The 21,526-nt window shown below is 44.6% G+C and overlaps 1 long non-coding RNA gene across 3 annotated transcripts in view; it reads right to left on the bottom strand.

Moving 5' to 3' along the window:
• Window positions 1-1,809: 1,809 nt before the first annotated feature.
• LOC132001809 (uncharacterized) overlaps window positions 1,810-21,526 on the bottom strand; it is a 32,409-nt gene continuing 12,692 nt past the window's right edge. For 2 of the 3 annotated variants that reach the window (XR_009399682.1, XR_009399681.1), the window contains exons 3-5: window positions 20,997-21,063; window positions 19,068-19,188; window positions 17,631-18,052 (exon numbers count right to left, since the gene is read on the bottom strand). This is a non-coding gene — a long non-coding RNA (uncharacterized LOC132001809). Of the gene's footprint in view, window positions 3,217-17,630; window positions 18,053-19,067; window positions 19,189-20,996; window positions 21,064-21,526 lie in introns of those variants that run through there. The other variant, XR_009399683.1, reaches the window with a different exon arrangement.

Raw genomic sequence — 21,526 nt, 5'->3', positions numbered from 1 at the left:
AGAGCACAGTCATGGGAGCATGAGAAAGCATGACTCGCTCCGAGAATTTCAAATAAGTAATCAGCCATGATCATGTGGGAGGAGTCTAGTCAAGGAGAGGCAGGGTCTCACGTAGCAGGCTATGGGACCAGCGGAACACAGGGAGCCACAGAAGGATCTATGAGAGGAAAGACATGATCAGGTTTGCATTTTTAAAGAGTCAGGATGGTAGGGCACGTGTCTTTAGCCCGGTTGGCTAGGCATCTGACTCCTGATTTTAGCTCAGGTCATGATCTCAGGGTCCTGAAATCAAGTCTTGTGTCAGTTTTGCACTAAGTGCGGAGGCTGCTTAAGATTCTCTCTCTCTCTAAGAATAAATAAACAAATAAAATAAGATAAGATATAAGGCAAGATGGCCTCAGGTCAGACAGATTAGAGAAAAAGACAGGTAAGTGAGGAGGACTTTGAGGCCTGGCAAAGGAGAAGGAGCGTTTGAAATAAGACGGGCACTGGGGGTGAGGCATGGGGCTCATGAAACCCTACAGAGACCACACAGCCCAGTCTTGGGGTCACAGGCAGTGTGAGAAAGCTGACAGATAATTCCCAGGTGTCTGTCTCCTAGGAAACAGGAAGCTACTCTGGACTGGGAAGAAGGGGCATTGGCCTCTTGGGATGTTTGCGGGGCCAGAGGTGCTGGGACGATGGGTACCCAGGGACTGAGGGAGCAGGGCCTGGGCCTGGAGCTTTTAGAAATTAGAAGGCAGAGGTAAGCTCAAGAGGCCATGGGGTCAGAAGGGCTGGTACAGTCCAGCCGGTGAAAGCATGAGCTCTGGACTTGGGCAGCCCTTGATTTAAAGGCCACTTCAGCCACCTGCTCACTGAAACTCTATTTCCCCATCTGCAAAATGGGGACCAAATTTCTCCCTACTTCATGGGGCAGTGATGGGGGTTCAACAAGACCTTCGCTGTAAAGTGCTTGGCATGGGGCCTGGAATATAAGAAATGCTTCATTTACTGACTTCCTATTGTTTGTCTGGGGGAGCAAGGGCAGCTGCAAAGAGCAGGTGATACGCCAGTCGACCTCAGAAGAGAGGGAGGCAGACCCAGCTCCCTGGGCAGGCAGCTAGTGCAGTCACACCTAGCCCCATGCTCAGAAGGGCTCAGAACTTGGTTTTAGGCTCTGCATTGCCATCTTGAAGTTCTTAAAATTTTTGAACAAGAGGCCCCACATTTTCATTTTGCCTGGGATCCCACAAATCACGCAGTGGTGCTATGAGTCGGAGACCACCAGGCAGAGAAGAGGGGGTACTTTCGAAGGAAAGGGCACCCTGAGTGTACACAGGCATGCTGCCCTGGACACTCAGCTTGGTCCAGAAACAGTCAGCGCCAGGCTCGGGGCATCTAGCCGGAGAGCTGTGTTGGGGGAAAGCAGTAGGAGTTCGGGGGGATCAGCAGAGAGAGGCCTTGATGCGACGTGAAGGGACTGGATGTTATGTTCCGTGGGAGCCTTCCCACCTCGGTGAACCTGGAAGGGCAGAGGTGAGAGCTAGCTCAGGGAGAGCCGGGGCACAGCCATGGTCCACGGTGTCGATGCTGCCGTGACCTGCGCTTTCCAGATGAGGGAACAGCCCCCAAGAGGTGCAGGGCAGGGCTGCAATGGGACTTACGTAGGCTTTTTAGGCACCTGTGGCTTCATGGGCCCCTGTCCCCATATATAAATATCGACATAAATACACATATACATGTATACATACACACACGTGTGTGTGTGTGTGTGTGTGTGTGCGTGTGTATGTGCACAATTACACTTTGCAATGGCATGGGTATAAAGGCAAATGTATTAATACTACATACTAAAGCATTTTCTTTGACCAGAAATATGGGGCATCTGGGGTTTTCTGCCTACTTAGTTCAGCAGGGGCTGCACCTGGGACTACCAGGTTTCTCCAGAAGGGACACATGGTTTTTTTTTCTCCTCAAGGGGGAATGCTGGCCAATCTCTAGCACCCTTTCAGCTGAGACCTGCTGTGCCTCCAAGGACTCTCCATCTGCATGTCCACGAAGGGGGCTGATGGTTGTTGGGGTCCAGAGCTGGCTGGTGAGGCTGAGTGACAGGTGAAGGAGAGTCCTGGCCTTGAAGCAAACGTCCTGGGCCTTGGGCAAAAATCAAAGGTCTCCACGTCTGCAGATGTCTGTGACTTGACACCTCGTGCCACGTACACTGTCAACCCTGGGGATCAAGCTGCCTGCCTACCGCACCCAGACAGAGGTGGAGAGGCTGAGTCAGTGGCAGCTGCTGAGGATGCTGTCTGGAAAGGAAAACATCACCATCTGTTTGTCTGTCTGCCTGGGGTTGTAAAGAAGCCTGCCTGGAGATGGGGGAAGTGCACGGGCCTTTCTTGTTCTGTCAGTTGCTCACATAACCCAGGAGAGTAACAGAAGCTCGAAGGGGTATCCCCCACTCCACCACCTTCCTCAGGCTTTCTTCACGGCCTCCTCACTGGCCTTTTTGCCTTTCGTCACATACCCAGGTGGTGACAGGATGCCTAGAGTGGGACCTTCAGTCCAGTCCTCCCACTGCCCACCTTTGACCACTCCATGTACCTGGGTGGGCGGGCAGGAGATGGCATAGGAAGTGCTGATTTAGAAAGAAAAGAAGTCCAGACTGGTTATCCCTTGAGACCTCAATCTTCTCTTCATCTTCAAATCACATTTCTCCAGGCTCCAGGCCCCTTCCTGCTAGGTATTTATGATGGATGGATGGATGGATGGATGGGCGGTTGGATGGTTGGATGGATGCTCAGCCTTTCCCAGTCTTAGAAACCACTCCTACTGTCCTCCAATTTCAGTGGTCAGGAGCACAACCCCAGAAACCAACTACCTCTACAACAGGAGGAGGTTGAAACTTGTAGATTTAGAGAACAGTGATTGGAAAAGTTCTACCTGATTGCTTCTATTTTCCCAACAAAGGCCAGGGTTTTGGTGGGAAGATAAAGGATACAGTTTAGAATCACTAGTGTATAGCAGTTCAATTGGGGATTTGCAGACACATCACAAAGTAATGACATGGGCCATATGGTTGCTGGTGGTCAGAGTAATAGCTAATATTCCCAGAGCAATAATCACAGGGCAGGCACTGGGCCTGGTGCCCTCTGCTCACATGAACTCCTTTCATTTTCACACCCACCTGGAGTGCAGTTGCCGCAGTAAGGATGAGACATGCCATGCTGCAGGAATCTAAAACAAAAACAAAAACCATTTTAAGTGGTTGACAAACAGAAAAGTTGATTTCTTGCTCATACTATCTGTCCAGTGTGGCTGGAGAAGAGTCATGGCAAGGATAAGAAGCCAGAAAAGTCTGAAAGGCTAGGAATAAAAGGAGGGAGGAAGGTCTAGAGCCTGATATTCAGGAGGAGATCCAAGAACCAGGATGAGGAGAGCTCTGGAGTGATGAGAGGGAGGAAAGTGTTGGAGAATGGGACCCTGCAATTTGAAATTTCAGGGGTGGAGCAGCAGCCAATCCAGATAAGAGCCAGGTGTGACTCTGAATGGGGATGGCTGGAGTGGAGTGAGGATGAGGGTCCCTGGGACTGAGGTCAAAGGCTCTGGCACATGGAGCCAGCTTCCATTCCTGGGGAAGAATGGGGATCTATGGGAGGATTCCTCGGCTGTCCACTTTACCAGGAGATGAGGTTTAGAAGCTATTTTCAAATAGTCAAACATGGAAACATGAAGTATAAGACCTCTAAGAAAGATGTGTGTGGAAACCCAACTTCCTCTGCACTGGAAAGCTGGAGAAGCACCCGATGGAGAAGAGCCACCGAAAAGACATAGATGAACACAACCAGATGCAAACAACCTAGGACCAGGGGTCTGATAAAATTTCCAATAGTCCTAAAATAGTTCACCATTCATGAGAGCTTATTACATGCTAGACACTGTTCTAAACATTGTAGATCTACAGCTGCTTCGCTTCTCTTGGGACACACTACAGAGTAGGACCATTTTTATTCCCACCATACAGATGAGGAAAAGAAGCATCTAGCACAGCAGTTGGCCAAGGTAACATGCCAGTGTGTGTTGGAAGTGGGATTTGAATTCAGGTAGATGGGCTTTAGAGCCCATTCTCTTACATGCTAACCAGCGGTTCTCCAACATGGATGAGCACATTAGAACCCCTTGGGGGGCTTCTTAAAGCAAGTTGTGGGGCCCCCTCCCCTAGAGGCTTGGGGTGGCCTGAGAATTTGCATTTCTGAGAAGTCCCCAGGAGATCCTCAGGCCACAGGCCCCTAGACCACACTTCATCCTACCTTACAAATACACATACACAGCAACTACTCAGCGCATAGCAGGTACAACGTCTCCTCCCAAACGTGGCTAACAATTGCCTGGTAGGTTGTGTGTGCGTGTGTGTCACAGAGGGCAAAGGATTAAGGTTAAGTAGAACTCGGGGACAAAGAAGAAATTGATCTTGCTTCTTGACCCTGAGGTTGGGGGATATAGAAAAATGGGCCATCTCCACAGAGAGAGCAAGGGATATAGGTTCCACTTAAGGTCTGGAGATAGGTACACAAAGCATCCAGGCTTTCAGTAAAGGGTATCTGGTGCAAATGGGGTCTAGAGGGCAGTGTGGGAGGAGGAGCAGAGAAGGCAGCAGAGATGGGCCAGAGTGGGCGAGAGCGAGGTGTTGTCGATGGCAGGCTGGTAAAGAAGAAGCAGTTATCTGAAGATGGCCATGCAGGGGAGAAGTGCAGACAGTTCATCACTGAAGGACTTCCTGAAGTTGACCATCTCCCTTCCCCTTCTGGAAATTTCCAGGGTCTAGTGATGACAAATAACACAAGAGCTGAAACCTGAGTCGAGTCGAGCTTCCTCTTAGGGAAAGGACTGAGCCAAAATAAGGCATCAGCTTTTACAAAGCCAGCCTTTAAATCTTAAATTCAGAGGTCACTGAAATCACCAACTCTGCCCCTTGAAGAAAACCTTCTGCCCTTCTCATTCACTGCCTTTAGGGAAGTATGTGGCGCCCCGATGGTTCCTCAGCAGCTGTCTCTCCTGCAGTTTGGGGTCCAGCTTAATTAAGAGCTCCACTGGCCGATTAGTCCCAGTCACCTCTGTAATTGGGCACCAGCTGTGTTTTCTCTTGACAAGTACTCCTTTATGGAGTTTCTAATGTAAATGCATTACATGAAAAAACATAACAGGTCCAGGGTTATATGATCATAAAACCAAGAACACTTGTTTTCTATAAAAATAAAGAGTGCATCTCTCTCTGTATTCCAGAAAATGATTTTTTGGAAAGCTGGGAGGGATGGTATCGAACAGCAAATTCTTCATTTGTTTATGTTCTGGATATGAACGCTGATGGTGGTTTTCAATGAAGTTTTGCATAATCGCAGGTGTTGGTGCATAAAGACTCGGGAAGTTTCCTGGTAGAAATGTGAGACTTGAGAAACTGAACCATGAATGGCTCCATTTATGAACAGCCACCAATGACTGACAGAATGACTATTAATAGCTAATATTAACTGAGCCCCTTCGTAGGGGCTCAACTCGAGGCCAAGCACTTGGAAGGGACTTTCTTATTTAAAGCTGGCAATAACTTTATGAAGTGGGTACAAATCTTCTCCCCATTTTTATAGATTAGGAAACTGAGGCATGTTCAGGGTCACTCAGCTCACCACTAAGTGGCCAAAATGGAACAGAAACTCAGATCTGTCTCCAGCCAAAATTCCTTTCTGCCTCTCAACAACTAAACAATGCAATTAACTAACCTCCTCTGTTTCCAACAATTAGAGTATCAATGATGACCCTTAACATCTGTACGGAGTTTCACAGTGGCTAAGTTCTTCTATGCTGGTTTTCTCTTGCTGTGTGATAGACCTGTGAGAGAAACAGAGCAGTTGCAGTCATCCCATTATCACACATCTGCAACCTAGGTGCTAATGGACTAGCCTATTCACCCAGTCACAGGTCAGCAGCAAAGAACAGAGTCAGACCTTTCTAATCCATGCTCTGAATCCAGTGCTCATTCTACTACTCTCCTACCCCATGTGTTGCTTCCACCTGAGGAAGCAAGATAGATGTATTTTTCCAGCCATTTGTTCATTCATTTGTAGCCCCTCATTTATTTACACAGTCATCTTGTATTTTTATTTTCTCTATCCTGATTACTTATGTTTATTTAGTTGCTGTCTCTCTCACCTCCTTGGAATGTAAGCTCCATGAAGGCAAGCCCTTGTCCTTATTAATGGTTCTATATGATAGGATGATTTACAGCCCCCACCCAAATAATGGCCAGAACTTAAGTATTTATCTTTCAATTCATTCAAATAAATTTCAGTTTATCCACTCAGAAAATATTCACTAAGCATCTACTATGTGCCAGGTGCACAGGTGGGTCCTAGGGATCCTACACAGAGCAAGACAGTCATGATTTCCCACTTCCCTGGAGCTTACAGTCTAACTGGCGTGGACGGGGTCTTACATAGTAGTAAATAAATAATTGTTGATTGGAATTGGGGGGCTGAAGAGGGTTGAGAAGAAAAGGGACAGCCACTGAGTTCTTGTCCTGGAGCTGTCCACAAGCTAGTGGGGCAGATCACACATCCAATGAGAAGTCTCCATCTCATGGCAATGGTGGTGGTCTGCAAACTCGAAGGCAGTACGTTCTGCCTTGAAGTGCCAGGGCTGGGCAGGGGTGAAGGCAGGGGAGGCTGCCTGAGGAGGCAGCACCTGAGTAGTTTCAAAGACAGATAGGAGTTATCGAGGAAAGGGGTGGGGAAGATTCCAGGCCTGTGCAAGGACAGGTGGCAGGGGGCCAGCTGGCACAGTGCAAGGGGTGACTGAGCCTCGATTGTAGGGTGGGGAGAGAAAGAAGAAAAGAGGTGAAGGAGACAAGTGTGGAGCAGGTCCAAAAGTATCATGTTGTGATGGTGAGTTTTCTGTGTCAGCTTGGCTAGGCTATTGTTCTCAGTTATTTAATCAAACACCCTAAAGATGTTTTGTAGATATGGTTAACAACCATGGTCAGTTGACTTTAAGATTATCTTCACTAATCTGGGTAGGTCACATCTAATCCATTGATGTCCCTTAAGAGCAAAACTGAGGATTCCCTGAGGAGGAAGAAAGTCTGCCTGGGAATTACAGTGTCTGCTTCTGGCCATGAGTTTCCATAATGTGGGCAAAACCCCACAGTCATAGGAACCAAGTCCTTGAAATAAATCTCTTGATAGATAGATAGATGGATGATAGGGATAGACTCCTAACCTCAGACTGGTTCTCTTTCTCTGGTAGACCCCTGACTGACTGACACTCAGCCGCTAAATAGACCTCATCCTTAAGGTCATGAGAAGAAGCCACAGGAGTCTTTAAGCAGAGGAGTAGCATAACCAGACTCGTGTTTGTAAAAACCATGGCTCTGGCTGCAGTCTAGGGTAGATCAGAAGGGGCAAGACTGAAGGTTGGTAAACCAAGTCAACCAGAAGCAGTTGCCTGAACCATGGCAGCAAGAATGGCCTGGAAAGAGGGAGACCAAGGCAAGGATATGATGACAGTAGAATGGAGAAGACTCAGGGTCCAATTGCAAGTGTAGGGTAAGGAGGAAGGGAGCTACAATGAGTCCCTGGTCATTGGACATCTTGGCAGATGAATTGTAAATGCAAGGAGAGCAGGGCCTCTGTTCTGTCCCCTGCTTCGCATGGAGGACAGGACTGGGCAGCCAGAAGATGCCACTGCACAATCACTGAATGAATGCAGTTCTCTGAGGTGGGCAGGACGAGGAGCGTCAAGGGCAGGTCGGGGCATGTTGAGCTTGGTGGTGCTGTCAGACAGCCAGGAGGAGAGGTCCAAAGGGAGCTGGAGAGACGGTCTGGCTGCAGGAGAGCACTCCAAGATAGACTGCGTCCTGAGTGTGGGCGTGGCACCTGAAGCCAGGGGCCAGTGCTTCTGAGAGCGAGCCAAGTGAGGGGAAGGGAGGTCAGGAAACGAATCCTGGAGAAATCACACCTTTCAAGGACTGCAGCAGAGAAAGGACCCCTGAGAGGAGAATAAGAAGTGGGGGGTATGGATGGGGGGGACTGAGAGAGAGAGAAAGAGAGAGAGAGAGAGAGAGAGAGAAGGCAAACCAAGAGAACACAGTGGCAAGGGTTAAGCGGGGAGGGAGTGTTCCCACTACTGCTGGGAGGTTATTTACAGTTACAATAATGACCTTGACCGGCACAGTTGTGATGGGGGTTAGGTGGGGGCCAGAGACTGGACTGCAGATGCTTGAGGAAGACAGGAGAGATGAGGTAGGAGAGGCAGGGTCTCCACTGGCCTCTCCCAACCCTCATTCCAATAGACCACCAGAAATGACCAGCCCATATTCAAGGGCGGTGAAACTGAGGCACGGGAGTAAAGCTAGTTCAAAGCAATCCCACAGCCCTAGGGGGCTGTGTCCCAAGACAACAGCTGTTTTGACCACACACTACCTTTTATGGCTTGGCGGGACACAGACTTTGCAAAGAATGGTTGCGCAGGGTGGGGCCCAGGCCCTGTCCAGGCTGATCGCTGAGACGTGCAGGGCAAGAGCCTCTAGGGCGTGTGAGAACATTTTCTCAAGGGGAACCACCTTCCCTTGAAACAGCTTGTTCTGCTGAGTTGACAGGAGGGAGGAATGGGGACTCCTCAGTCCTGGGCCGGGTGCCAGACACGGCGCCAAGGCGGAAGACTCAGAGAGGCCGGGTCTGGCTGCCGCCTCCCAGGGCTCGGCGTGGGCCATACCATCTCCGCTCCTTCTCTGGGGCCTGGGGGAAGGCCGCGTGTGCTGGATTTGTGGGTTTTTAACTAACGTATAAAGAGCACTTACTATGGGCCAGACTCTCTAGTCATCATTTTACATACTTGGACTTATTTAATCCCCACAGTGTTCTTGGAGGAATGCATGCTGACTGTTCTTGCTTAAGGATGAAAAAACGAAGGCCCAGAGAGGTGAGGCTCCTTGCCTCAAGCTTCTCAGCTTGCTCTATGGGTGAAAGAGCAGGGATGCTGAACTCTAGAATCTGAGCAGATGACTAGCTAGCCCTGGGGGGTGGGTTCGCATCACCAGGCAAGGGCGGGGATGAAGCTAAAGGTCAGCCTTCCTCTCCAGGTCTGGGATCTTCGGTAATTGGATGATGGCTCTGAGACTCTATTTCCTCTTCTGTAAAATGGGGCCAGTGTGGCCCACATCATAGGGCTATAAATGAGGACAAAAGGAAATGTTTATAAAGTGTTTTGCAGACAGCGTCCAGCCCAGGGAAGGTGCTCTCTATAATTGTTAGTTCTCTTTGCCTTTTTTGTTCTTTTGCAGAAGCTTGGTCTTGAATCTGTAGGTCAGAAAATCAGGGCAAGAGCCCAGGACTCTGAATCAGACTGACCAGGAATCAGATGCTGCTTCCAATATTCATTATTTGATTTTAAACAAATCACTTTTCCTTGCCAGGGCCTCAGTTTCCCCAGCTGTGAAGCATGGGAAGATCAGTTTAGTCCAGAATAGCCCTCAAGTCCCCACAAGCCCCCCTTCACCCTTACACAGATATCCCCAGCTGATCATGAACTTGGTTTCTACTGAGCCCCTTTCAGTATGAATTCCTATAGTTTGATTACAATTCAAAAATATGTAAGATATATAATATATAAGATTTATAAGATAATAATAGCCACCTCCAGGGATTTCTATGAGGTTTAAAAGAAATAATATTTCTCTTCCTCCCTCCCTCCTTTTCTTTCTTTCTATCACCAAGCAATGGGTGAGCAGGAGAGGGAGAGGGAGAAAGAGAATCTTAAGCAGGATCCACACTCAGCATGGAGCCTGAAATGGAGGTCGCTTTCACAACTCTCAGATCATGACATAAGCTAAAAATCAAGAGTCATATGTCTAACCAACTGAGGCACCCAGGCACCCCTAAAAGAACTATTATTTCAGGGCGCCTGGGTGGCTCAGAGGGTTAAGCCTCTGCCTTCAGCTCAGGTCATGATCTCGGGGTCCTGGGATCAAGACCTACATTGGGCTCTCTGCTCAGCGGGGAGCCTACTTCCCCCCTCTCTCTGCCTTCCTCTCTTCCTACTTGTGATCTCCCTCTCTGTCAAATAAATAAATAAAATCTTTTAAAAAAAAAAGAAGAAGAAGAAGAACTATTACTTCTAAAGCATGCAATCTTGAAAACTAAACACAATACACTGTAGTTCACATTAACTGTTCTGTATCCGCTTAGCAACTCCATGAAGTTGGTAACTATTTTCTCCATTTTACATGGAAGGGAATCAAGCCTCAGAGACTTCCAGATCTCAGAGAGGCTACGTCACTTGCCCAAGATCGCCCAGCTAACCAGGGGTAGAACGGATATTCAAATCCAGAACCACTGTCTCCATCAGGCAAACGTGATGCTGCGGATCACATGTTTCCCTAAACCTACAACTGGACGAGGAGCCGAGCAACCGAGAGCCATGTTCCTCCTTGGCATCTTACGCAACAAACCATATGGACCCTCGAGCTCTTACATAACAGCCCCAATGCTAACGAGGGGAAGTTTAACAACAACACAAAAAACAGATCGCATTCACAACAGACCACCATATGTTCTCCCGTTCCCTGACAGCAGCCGCACCAACTCCTCCTCGGGCGCCCACAGAAATTTTCTCGACCAAAACAGTTTTATTCCCAAGTGACTCAAACGATTGATGCCTTTATAAAAAGAATGGGGGAGGGGGCCGTGGTGGAAGTCTATGCTTCTTCAAAATAAGTAAGTCTTGCTAACTCCTCGGGAAAGCCCAGAAAACTTCAGCCTCCGCTCTTTGGCCTTGGGAGATGTGGGCTTCTCTAGGGACAGTGTGGCCTCTGTGACCTGGCAGCTCCCTCCCACGGAGTGAGGGTAGATGCACTGATTTCTGGTTTCTAAGGCTCTAAGCTAAATAGCACATGTGTTTTGGGTCATCCTTTCACTTGGTCTTGAACTGTTACACTATCTTGTTCATCAAGAGTCTCAAGTTTGTTGTTGGCTTTCTGGAAGTGCCCTCTGGAACGGAACCTAGTCCATAAAGGGTGGTTTGACATGTGCACATTGGGGAAGGGTTTCTGCTAATGGCTCCAGGCCAGTCACAAACTTCCTTTTCCATAGTTTTTGCCTGGTCTTCTGCCTCCTTCACTCCCTGCCCTCCATTTCCCTGCCCTGCAACTGTAGCAATCCTGCTAATTAGGAAGTCTGAGCATGTCACTCCAAATTCCCTATGCCTCCCCGGCCTCTGGTCCTGCATGCTCTAACCTCTGCACCCCAGTTTGCAGTGCTCTTCTGCTTGTTCCCGGAGCTTCAGCAACATTAGCTTTCTTTTGGTTCCTTGTGGCTTTGCACAGGCTCTTCCCCCTGCCTGCCCATCCCCCCCACATATATATCTGCATCTCTGCCACTTGTGGCTATTGCATCCTTGAAATGTGGCTATTGAAACTGAAGAATTATAATTTTAATTTTATGCATTTTAATTAGTTTAAAATAACTTTAGCGTCTCACGTTGCAAAGGAATTTTCTTTTCCACATTTTCTTCCCGTACTTTATGGATTCACTTTCTATATTAGAATACCCGTGGCTGGGGCGCCTGGGTGGCTCAGTGGGTTAAAGCCTCTGCCTTCGGCTCAGGTCATAATCCCAGGTCCTGGGATCAAGCCCACATCGGGCTCTCTGCTCAGCAGGGAGCCTGCTTCCCCCTCTCTCTCTGCCTGCCTTTCTGCCTACTTGTGATTTCTGTCTGCCAAATAAATAAATAAAATCTTTAAAAACAACAACAACAACAAAAAGAATACCTGTGGCATAATTGTAATATGAGCTACTGATAGATGAAAGTTGTGTATCCAAATGTGTCCCCCTGACACTTTGTATTTTCCGAAGACAGCCACAGTGAAATATATATTCCATCCCATATTCTCTTACAATGTGACACTGACAGTGTCATAGAGATAGAACTGGGTGGAACTTTGTATCTGACGAAGAAAAGATGATGGCAGAGGTAGCATGTGTCTTCTAAGGTTAGGTCATAGAAGGTACTGTATCTTTCACCCTAGGCTCAGGATTACTCACTCCTAAAGTCACAAGCCACCACGCTGTAAGGACCCTGACATGGGGACGCCTGGGTGGCTCAGTTGATTAAGCGGCTGCCTTCGGCTCAGGTCACAATTCCAGCGTCCTGGGATGGAGTCCCACATCTGGCTTCTTGCTCAGCAGGGAGCCTGCTTCTCCCTCTGCCTCTGCCTGCCTCTCTGTCTGTGCTCACTCTGAGAAATAAATAAATAAAATCTTAAAAAAAGAAAAAAAGAAAGAAAAAGAAAGGACCCTGACATGGAGAGGAGTGATCTCAGCAAAGAGCCAACGGCATTTTGCCAATCATGTGAATGAGCCACCTCGGAAGTGGATTCAATAGCCCCAATCAAGCCTTCAGATAACTGCATACCCAGCTAGCATCAGATTACAATGTCATGAGACACCTCATCTAAAAGACCTGTCCATCTGAGCTTTTCCAGAAATCCTGACACTCAGAATCTGTGAGTACTATAAATGTCATGGTTTTTGTTTTGTTCTTGTTGTTGTTACTGTTTCTAATAAATGTCATAGTTTGAAGGCACTAAGTTTTAGGGTGGTTTGTTATGCAGCCATAATAACAGGAACACTACTCATTTTTCTCCCAACACTACTTACTGAATAGTTATCTTTTCCTTCCAGATACAAGATGTCACTTTTATTATAAGTGAAATTGTTGTATCATGTGGGCCTATTGGACTCATTCTGTTCCATTGGACCAGAGTAATTCAAGCACTAATACCAGATAGTTTAAGTCACTGATGTTTTATCATCTGTGTTACTAGCTGTTAAAGGTAGCCACCCTCTAACACTGGTCTGCTTTTCCCTAATTTGCCTGGATATTATGGCTCCTTATATCATGAGAATTTTATTTATTTTTTATTTTTTTAACGATTTTATTTATTTATCTGACAGAGATATCACAAGTAGGCAGAGAGGCAGGCAGAGAGGGGGAGGCAGGCTTCCTGCCAAGCAGAGAGCCCGATGTGGGGCTCGATCCCAGGACCCTGAGATCATGACCCAAGCCAAAAGCAGAGGCTTAACCCACTGAGCCACCCAGGCGCCCTTTTAGAATCAGCTTGTCTAGTATTTTAAAAAAGAATATTTTTTTATTTAAAAATTTTTTTTATGTGCTTGTTTTAAATTTATAAAATAACATTGGAAAAATTGATGTATTTATATTGCAGGTTTTTATTCAGAAATATGGTATATATTCTCATTTAGGTTTTCTTGCATGATGTTCAGGAGTGTTTTAAAGTTTTTTTCATATCCAGTTGTGTATTTCTTATAAAGTCAACACTTAGGTATTTTAGATTTTAGTCAGTGTTTTAAGTGGAATTTTTTGTGTGTGTTATACCTGCTATTCTAAATAATTGTAACTTGTATATATGAAAACTATTGATTTCTATTTGTTAATTTTGTATATCACTTCCCTTCTGAATAATCTATTTGTTTATTGTAGCTTTTAGTTGGCTCTCTTCGTTTAACCAGGCATACAACCATATTGTCTGCAAACCAATATAGCTTTATCTTCTATTATTTATTCCTCAAATTATTAGTTGATCTTTTTGCATTAACTAACACCTTCAGTATAGCGTAGTGGTGATAGTGAGTCTTCTTTAGTGAGACTACCTTTTAAGATTACATCTAGCCATGTGGAATTTTTGGACTCTTGACATGTGGCTATTGAGACTGAGGAACTGTATTAGTTTTACTTAATTTAAATTTAAATACCTATTTACTTAAGTCTTCTTTAATTTCTCTCAGCCATGTTTTGTAGTTTGCAGTGTATAGGTTTTGCACATATTTTGCCAGATTTGTCCCTGAGTATTTCACATCATTTGATGGTATTGTAAATGCTTTCTCTTACAACAGGAGCTACATAGAAAAACAATGGATTTTTAATGCTGATCTTGAAACTTGCAGTCATGCAAAAATCACTTATTAGTTCTAGTAGTTTTTTTTTTTTTTTGCATTCCATCAGATTTTCTATATAGACAGTTATAGTATCAAAGAATAAAGAGAGTTTTATTTCTTCCTCTCCAATCTGGGTTCCCTTTATTTCTTTTTCTGGCCTTACTGCACTGGGAGAAACTCCACTGTAATGTTGATAAAATATGATGAGAGACCATACCATTGTTCCCAATATTAGGGGGAAAGTGTTTATGTTTTTCACCACCAAGTATAATGCTAGCTAAAGGTTTTTCATAAATACGAAAAACCTTCAGCTATTCCTAGTTTGCTGGAAATTTTTATCAGGAATGGATATTTTAACTATTGAGATGAACATATGGGTTTTTTCCATATTTTGTTAATACGATAAATGTCATTGATAAATCAACTTTTCATTCCTGGGATTAAACTCCATTTCATCATAGGTATCATTAATTTTCTATATGAATGGATCCAATTAGAATTTTTACACCTATGTTCATGAGCAATATTGGTCTGTAGTTTTTGTTTGTTTATTTGTTTTTATTCCCATCTATGTTTATTTTGGTATCAGGTTAATTCTGGCATCCTAAATGAGTTGGAAAGTATTCACTCCTCCTCAATTTTCTGGAATAGTTTGTGTAGAATTGGTATTTCATCTATGTGTTTGGTTGAAGGCATCCAGTGAAACAAATTGGACCTAAAATTATATTTGTGGATAGGTTTTCAATTATAAATTCAATTTCCTTGATATAGGGCAATTCATGTTATCTGTGTCTTCTCAAGTGAGCTTTAGTAGTTTTCATCTTTCAAGGAATTTATCTATTTCATCTTACTTGTCAACCTTATGGGCATAGAGTTACTTAATGATATTCCTCAATATTCCTTTTAATACTGTAGTGATCACCTTTCTTGTTTCTGACTGTGAACATTTCTCTCCTCTTTTTCCCTGTCCAACTGAAGGTTTACTGATTTCTTTTTTTCTCAAAGAACCAGCTTTTTTTTTTTTAATTTTGTTCATTGTTTTTCCATTTTCTATGCCACTGATTACTGCTCTGATCCTTATCATACCTTTCTTCTTCTCATTTGGTTTTGATTTGCTCTTCTGTTTCTAGTTTCTTTTTTTTTTTTTTTTAAGATAATATTTATTGAGAAAGAGAGAGAGAGAGCATGAGAAGGTAAAGGTCAAAGGGAGAAGCAGACTCTTCACTGAACAGGGAACCCAATGTACGGACTCAGTCCTGGGACTCCAGGATCATGACCTAAGCCAAAGGCAGTCACTCAACTGACTGAGCCACCCAGGCAACCTGTTTCTAGTTTCTTAAGATAGAAGCAGAAGTAATTTATTTGAAATCCTTCTTTACTAATGTAAGCATAAATTTTCCTGTAAGTACTTCTTTAGCAACATTCTATAAGTTTTAATATATAGCGTTTTCATTTTCATTCAGTTCAAAATACTATATAACTCCCCTTTGGTTTCTTCTTTGACGCATGAATTACTTAGAAATGCATGTGTTGGGTATTGTTCCCTCTAGCTCTTCTGGATGATTCTTTCCCCAGTCTCCAATGGCTTCCTCACATGTGTGCACTGACCAAAATCCTGTGCAGATCATCAACATCCTGTTTCCATGTGTCTCTTTCCTGTCCAGTGCTGGTCCTATGCATTCGATCTGCCTTTGCTGCTCTTAAATCAGCTTCATCTCTTCAACGTGGAGTCTTCTAGACTCTGCCTGAGTTCCTCCCTCCTGCCACAGCCCAGAAACTCCCTCAAGGCAGTGATCTGGGGCAGTTGTAGGGCTCCTCTTATTTATTTCTGCCTTTCAAGGATCGTTGCCCTTCACTTCTTGAGGTCTAGTGTTTTGAAAACCATTATTTCATATATTTTGTCTGGTCTTTTCGTTGTTTCAGCTGGGAAAAGAAATCCAGTCCTTCTTACCCACTGTGGTTGGATTCAGAAGTAAGGCTAGTGAGCTTTGACTTGCTTATTTTTATTAATTTATTTATGCCATTTACTGTAAACTATTTTGATTTATTGTTTTTATGTGTAGCTTTTCTGTTATTTAGGATGGTTTGTATTTCAATTCTAGTGGTTACTAGTTTAATTATGTCTTTATATAATAATTTTTGTTCTCTATACTTTTTGGACAGTATCTATTAATTAGTTCATTACTCTAAGCCACGACACAGTGTGCTTATCTTCCTCTTACTCCTCTTCTTAACAAACCAGTGTCCGTCCACAACATTATCTTTCTTGGTGTGTATGTTTGCATGAGTACTTATGCAATTAAGCTTATATTTCTACTACTTCAGTCTTCAACTCCTTGCCCCCTCCCCCCATTCTTACATCTTCAGTATAATTTCCTGGTAGGATAAGGGAGGAAATGTTAACATGAACAGACATATTTGGATCAGAAGTCCCCAAAGCATCAGATTAGGATACAGAGACTTGTATCTGTGCCCAGGCTCCCTAATCACCAGCTCTATGGTGACCTTAAGATAGCTGCTTAAGCTGTCAGACCACCATCCCCCAGTTAAGATGGGACACTAATATCTATCTTTTGAGGTTGTGATGAGACTAGAACGAGAGAATACATGTGAGATGCTTTGCATAAACCCAAGGCATATAAAACACCTATAAAATATTGGTTAGTAATAGTAGCCTCGGTAAGAAAAATCAATAAGAAAACATCCATGGAGTACAAACCACACACCAGGTACTGCACCAGCTATTTCACATTCTGTATTTCATTTAATCTTGACAGTGAACCTGTGGTCAATACATTGCCCTCATTAGAGATGAGGGGGAGACTATATAAGAGGTTAAGAATAAACCAAAGCCACTCAGTGCATAAGTGACTGTGGCAGAATTAAGACTCAAAATTCTGATGCCATGTCCAGAGCTCTCTTTCTCTCCCCACTGCTCTACAGCTACCTTTATGATCCTGAGCTCTGCCCTGCTAATGAAAGTGTGTGCACACACATTCACACGAACATGTGTGCACTCACTTTATTCTGAGAACAAACTTGGCCTCACAGCTCAGTATATAGACAGGATACACCTGGGCGAATATAATTTGCCTGTTTTTCCAAACTCTAGGTTCAGAGTCTGGCTTGCAGACAAGGTACAGATGGAAATCTTCCTGGATTCAGACCAAGAAGAGAAGAAAGGGTGGGAAAGGCTTGCCCCATGGCCTGTAGTAGCACTGAGTAAATCCAACTTAGACTGAGGTTGGGAGAGTAGTTGGAGGAATCATGCTATTGACAACTGCTGGCTTGTCTAGCACTTGACCGAGTTCTTCAGCATCCAAGCCCTCTTGGACTTTCCATAGAAGTTTTATTGCCAAGGAAATGGAGGCTGAGAGAGGTTAACGTTTTGCTCGAGGCCACATATTTAAATTGGTGATAGGGCTTAGAGGACAATCTCAGATCTCCTCAACACTTGTCCCGTGCTTTTCTCATGACATGCGTTTGACTTCATGGGTAGCATTTACCTTTTCACAGTTCTGCTGGGGGTATGACTAGGCACCATAGATGTGTAAGGGGAGAATCAAAGTTTAACTGGATCTGTCTAGTCTTTAGCACTGTATTATGAGTGGCAACAGATAAAGAGACATAAAAATGGTCTTTGTTCTCAGTACTCATTTATTTATTCATTCATTCATTCTAAAAGTTCACTGGATGCCAAGCTCTTTTAGGAGTTGGGGAAAACTCTTCAAGGGTTTTACTGTATGATGAAAGAAACAGATTCAAAATGCAACTGTTGCAGTTCAGTGGGAGAAGTTAAATTAAGAGTATTTGGGTGATGGGCTTATCACCAAAAGCACTTCAATGGGAAGTGCTATCAATGGGAATGGGGTCTAAGGAGGCATCCTCAAAGGAGGTGAGTGTGGAAGGATCCATAGGAGCTGTAGAAGTGGAATTTGCCACCAAAGGAGGCACAAGTGAGCATGTTTCTTTGAGAGGACCACAAGTGATTCCGTGTGGCCAAGTCCAGGGAAGGCTGGGAGCAAAGCTGAAAGCTACTCGCTGTTCCTGCAGAGGAGTTTAGACATCTCCTACAGAGGGTGGAAAGACAGTCTAAAATGTAAGAAGTGTAGTAATAGGACCAGCTTTGGCTGGAAAGCTCACTGTGGTACAGGTGGGAAGAATGGACTAACGGGGGAGGGAGCAGTGAAGAGGCTGGCTGAGGTCAGGGGTGTGGCAGTGGGAATGGGGTGAATTGCTCTGGCTCACCCCTACTCACATGGAAGGGTCAGCATAGACAACAGCTCAGGGAAGGACCTTCAGTCTGGCTAGAAGCTCTTCCTATGGCACCCTGAAAATTTTCTCCCATCCCCTAGAGCAGAGGCAGAGTTTGGTGGTGGTTAATAGCAATGGCTACGAAGCCAGCTTTTAGGACACTGCACCATACCTCCACTGCTAACTAGCTGTGTGACCTTGGACAAGCTGCTTATTCACTCTGTTGCCTTAGTTTCTTTATCTATAAAGTGATGATAATAAGAGTACCTAGCTCTTAGGCTTATTGTGCTTAAATCATTTAATGCATGTAAACCACATAAAACAGTGTCTGGCAGTGAGGAAATGGGAAGTTAAGCGTCAGGTTTTAGAATCATTGTACCCATTCAACGGAGGGGAAAGTGTATATTCCTGGGTGCACATGGCCAGTCTGAGAGCCCCCTGGGGACAGGTACCCTCAGTCCAGCAGAGAGCCTGGGACACAGCAGACTCTCAGTGAATATCTGCCGAATGGATTAACGGTGATACTAATGACAAAGAGATATTTAAGAGTTAAATCATGCATCACTGCGGGGAACTGATCAGACATTAGGGAGAGGGTTAAGTGAAGAAAATGAATAATTACTAAGGTTCTGAACAGGGCAGGAAGATGAGGTGTTTTCACGGCTGAGACAGGGAATTTGAAAGAAGGAGCTGAATCTGAGGGTTAGAGGGCCAACACGTGCAAGACCAAAGCTATAGGACAGAAAGAAGCTGAGGTGTGAACTCAGGTCTACTGAGTTCATATTCCATGAACAGTTTCTGTAACCTGCACGTCTATGCAGAGCACAGTACCTAATGCCGCAGGGACCCCACAATGCAGATCGAATGAGTCGGTGAATGCTTGAATGAGTGGACGCCTTTGGTGAATGCCAGGGGAGCACGGTTGCTTTTCTTTTCAATGATAAGTAGATGTCTGTGTGGAGGTTAAAATAAAAAATGGAAGAAAGAAACAAAAGTCGCCGTAAGATTTAAAATCAAAACCTAGTAACCAATATTGTACGTGAATGAAATGGGCGCCATCTTCCTTCTTTTTCCCTTCCTCTGACACATCAGGACATTTTTTATTCTCTCTAGCTTCACAACATACTCTTGCAAACTGCTAGGCAGGATGACTAAAACTACCCACCAGGAAGTTTTGCAAAGCCCAAGCCAAAAAAAAAAAAGCAACATCAAGGAATCTAAGAACATAGGAAAATGCCTGGTGACGGGGGGTCCTGGGCGGCCAGAGGTTACACAGGCTCCTCCACGGATGACTCCAAGTTCAATCACCACCCCTTTGACACAAGCTTAAGTGAAGCCACTGGAGGGACCCGCAGCTGAGCAGCAGAGCAGAAAGAACCATCTGCAAAAGTTCCTACTTGGAATCGGTATGCTCTCCCTCACTACAAGTTGCGTCGTAGAGTAGTCATCATAATTATACTAAGAATGCCTATAGTTTATCGAATGTTTACTACTTGCAGAAACTGGTAAGTGTTTTACAAACACTATTTCATTTATTTTCATGTATTTCATTTCATCAGTTCCTGCAAGAAACATGCCGCTACCCCCATTTGAAAAATGGGGATACCCAGCCTTGAGAAGGTAAAAGAACCTTACCAAGGTCAGGTGCGAGTGAGGTCACAGGATCTGAAGCCCAGCTTGTCTGACTCCAAAGCCCAACCCTAACGACACACGGTTTTTCTCTGTGATTCCTTTGCGGTGGGGCTGTACAGTTTAACTTTGTCCAAGCGAATCTCATTGAAGCATCAAGCATGAAGCCTACGTTCCCAATGCAGGTATGACAAGACAAGAGTGTCCCCACTCAGAGGCCCTTCATCAGTCCCAAAGAATCAGTGCAAGGATCTAGAGACACGGGTTCAGAGAACTGGGTCCAGATCCTGACGTTACCACTTACTTACTGTGAGGCTTCCCCTGCATTCCGTAAATTCTTTAGGCTTCTGTTAGTTTCTTAGTTCTTACCCAACCCACCCTTTCCCCTGACTTTGGAATATAAAATAAAAGGGTTTGTCTAAATAATTTCTCGAAGGGTTTGAGAAACTGATATTTTTTGTTTGTTTCAATATTTGTATCATTCCTAATATAAACTTTATTACATCAAAAAGTAATTCGCCTGGGTGGCTCAGTGAGTTAAGCATCGGACTCTTGATTTTGGCTCAGGTAGTGATCTCAGGGTTGTGAGATCAGGCCCTGGTTGGGTTCCGTGCTGGGCCAGGAGCCAGCTTGGTATTCACTTTCTCTCCCTCCCTCTGCCCCTCCCCACCCCACTCTCTCTCCCCCCTCTAAAAAACATAATAATACATGCTTACTAAGGAAAAAACATACTCCTCAAAAAAAAAAAAAAAAGTAATACGTAATTGTTTCAGAAGGATGCAGAAGAGTGAAAGTAATTCCAATTCTTTTGAGCACAAATGGGATCACTATACAAATTCTGAATTTAAAGGACTATCAGAGAGGCTTCCTCCAGCTTTAATATTTAACAATAGCAATAAAAAGTCACGTTTGGATACTTTTTGTCACTTCCAAACACTTCTCGACTTTCCTTTTGAAGAGTTCTGTATTCATATCTACGGTTCAGTGCTCTCATCCAAAGATTTAAAGAGTTCTTATAAAGGCTTTTTTATTCTTTTGATGATTAGCTAAAATAAAACAAAACAAAAACCTTGTAGGGGGTATTTCTTTTTCCAAAATAATGCACTCCACAACCTCTTGTTAAGAACTTACCCTGTCTAGGACTTGTGCAGGGAGATACCCAGAATGCCGCGTGATCGTGGGTGAGCAGGTCCAGTGGCTAGAGGGAGAAGTGTAGGAAGGTAAGTACACAATGGCCTGAGTGTGCACGTGTGAGCTATTAATTCTGTCACAGAGGAGGGAAGGGAGGCTGAGTCTGAAAGAAGGAAAGATCCAACAGATGGCCAAGCCTTAGAGAAGCAACCACATAGGCAAGCTCCAGCTTGGTTAGCCGGCAGGTAGAATGACATAGGATTTCTTGTCTACACTGGGGTACTTGATGATGGAAGGGCAGTGCTGACAGTTATGTCAGGATACTGGGTGAAAACCAGAATTTCCTGGGCAAATGAGATCAGATGGTCAACTTCACGCTAACATTTTATTGTGAAAAATGGGGCTCTGAAATGGGTGTGATAGGCAACTGAGGAATCACTAAATTCTACCTTAGAAACTAATAATACACTGTCTGTTAATTAAATTGAATTTAAATTTAAAAAAAAAAAGAATAGAAGAAAAATAGGGCT

Source organism: Mustela nigripes, chromosome 14 (assembly GCF_022355385.1).
Source record: "Mustela nigripes isolate SB6536 chromosome 14, MUSNIG.SB6536, whole genome shotgun sequence".
NCBI classification, from domain to species: domain Eukaryota; kingdom Metazoa; phylum Chordata; class Mammalia; order Carnivora; family Mustelidae; genus Mustela; species Mustela nigripes.
This window is presented reverse-complemented; position numbering and strand designations above follow the sequence as displayed.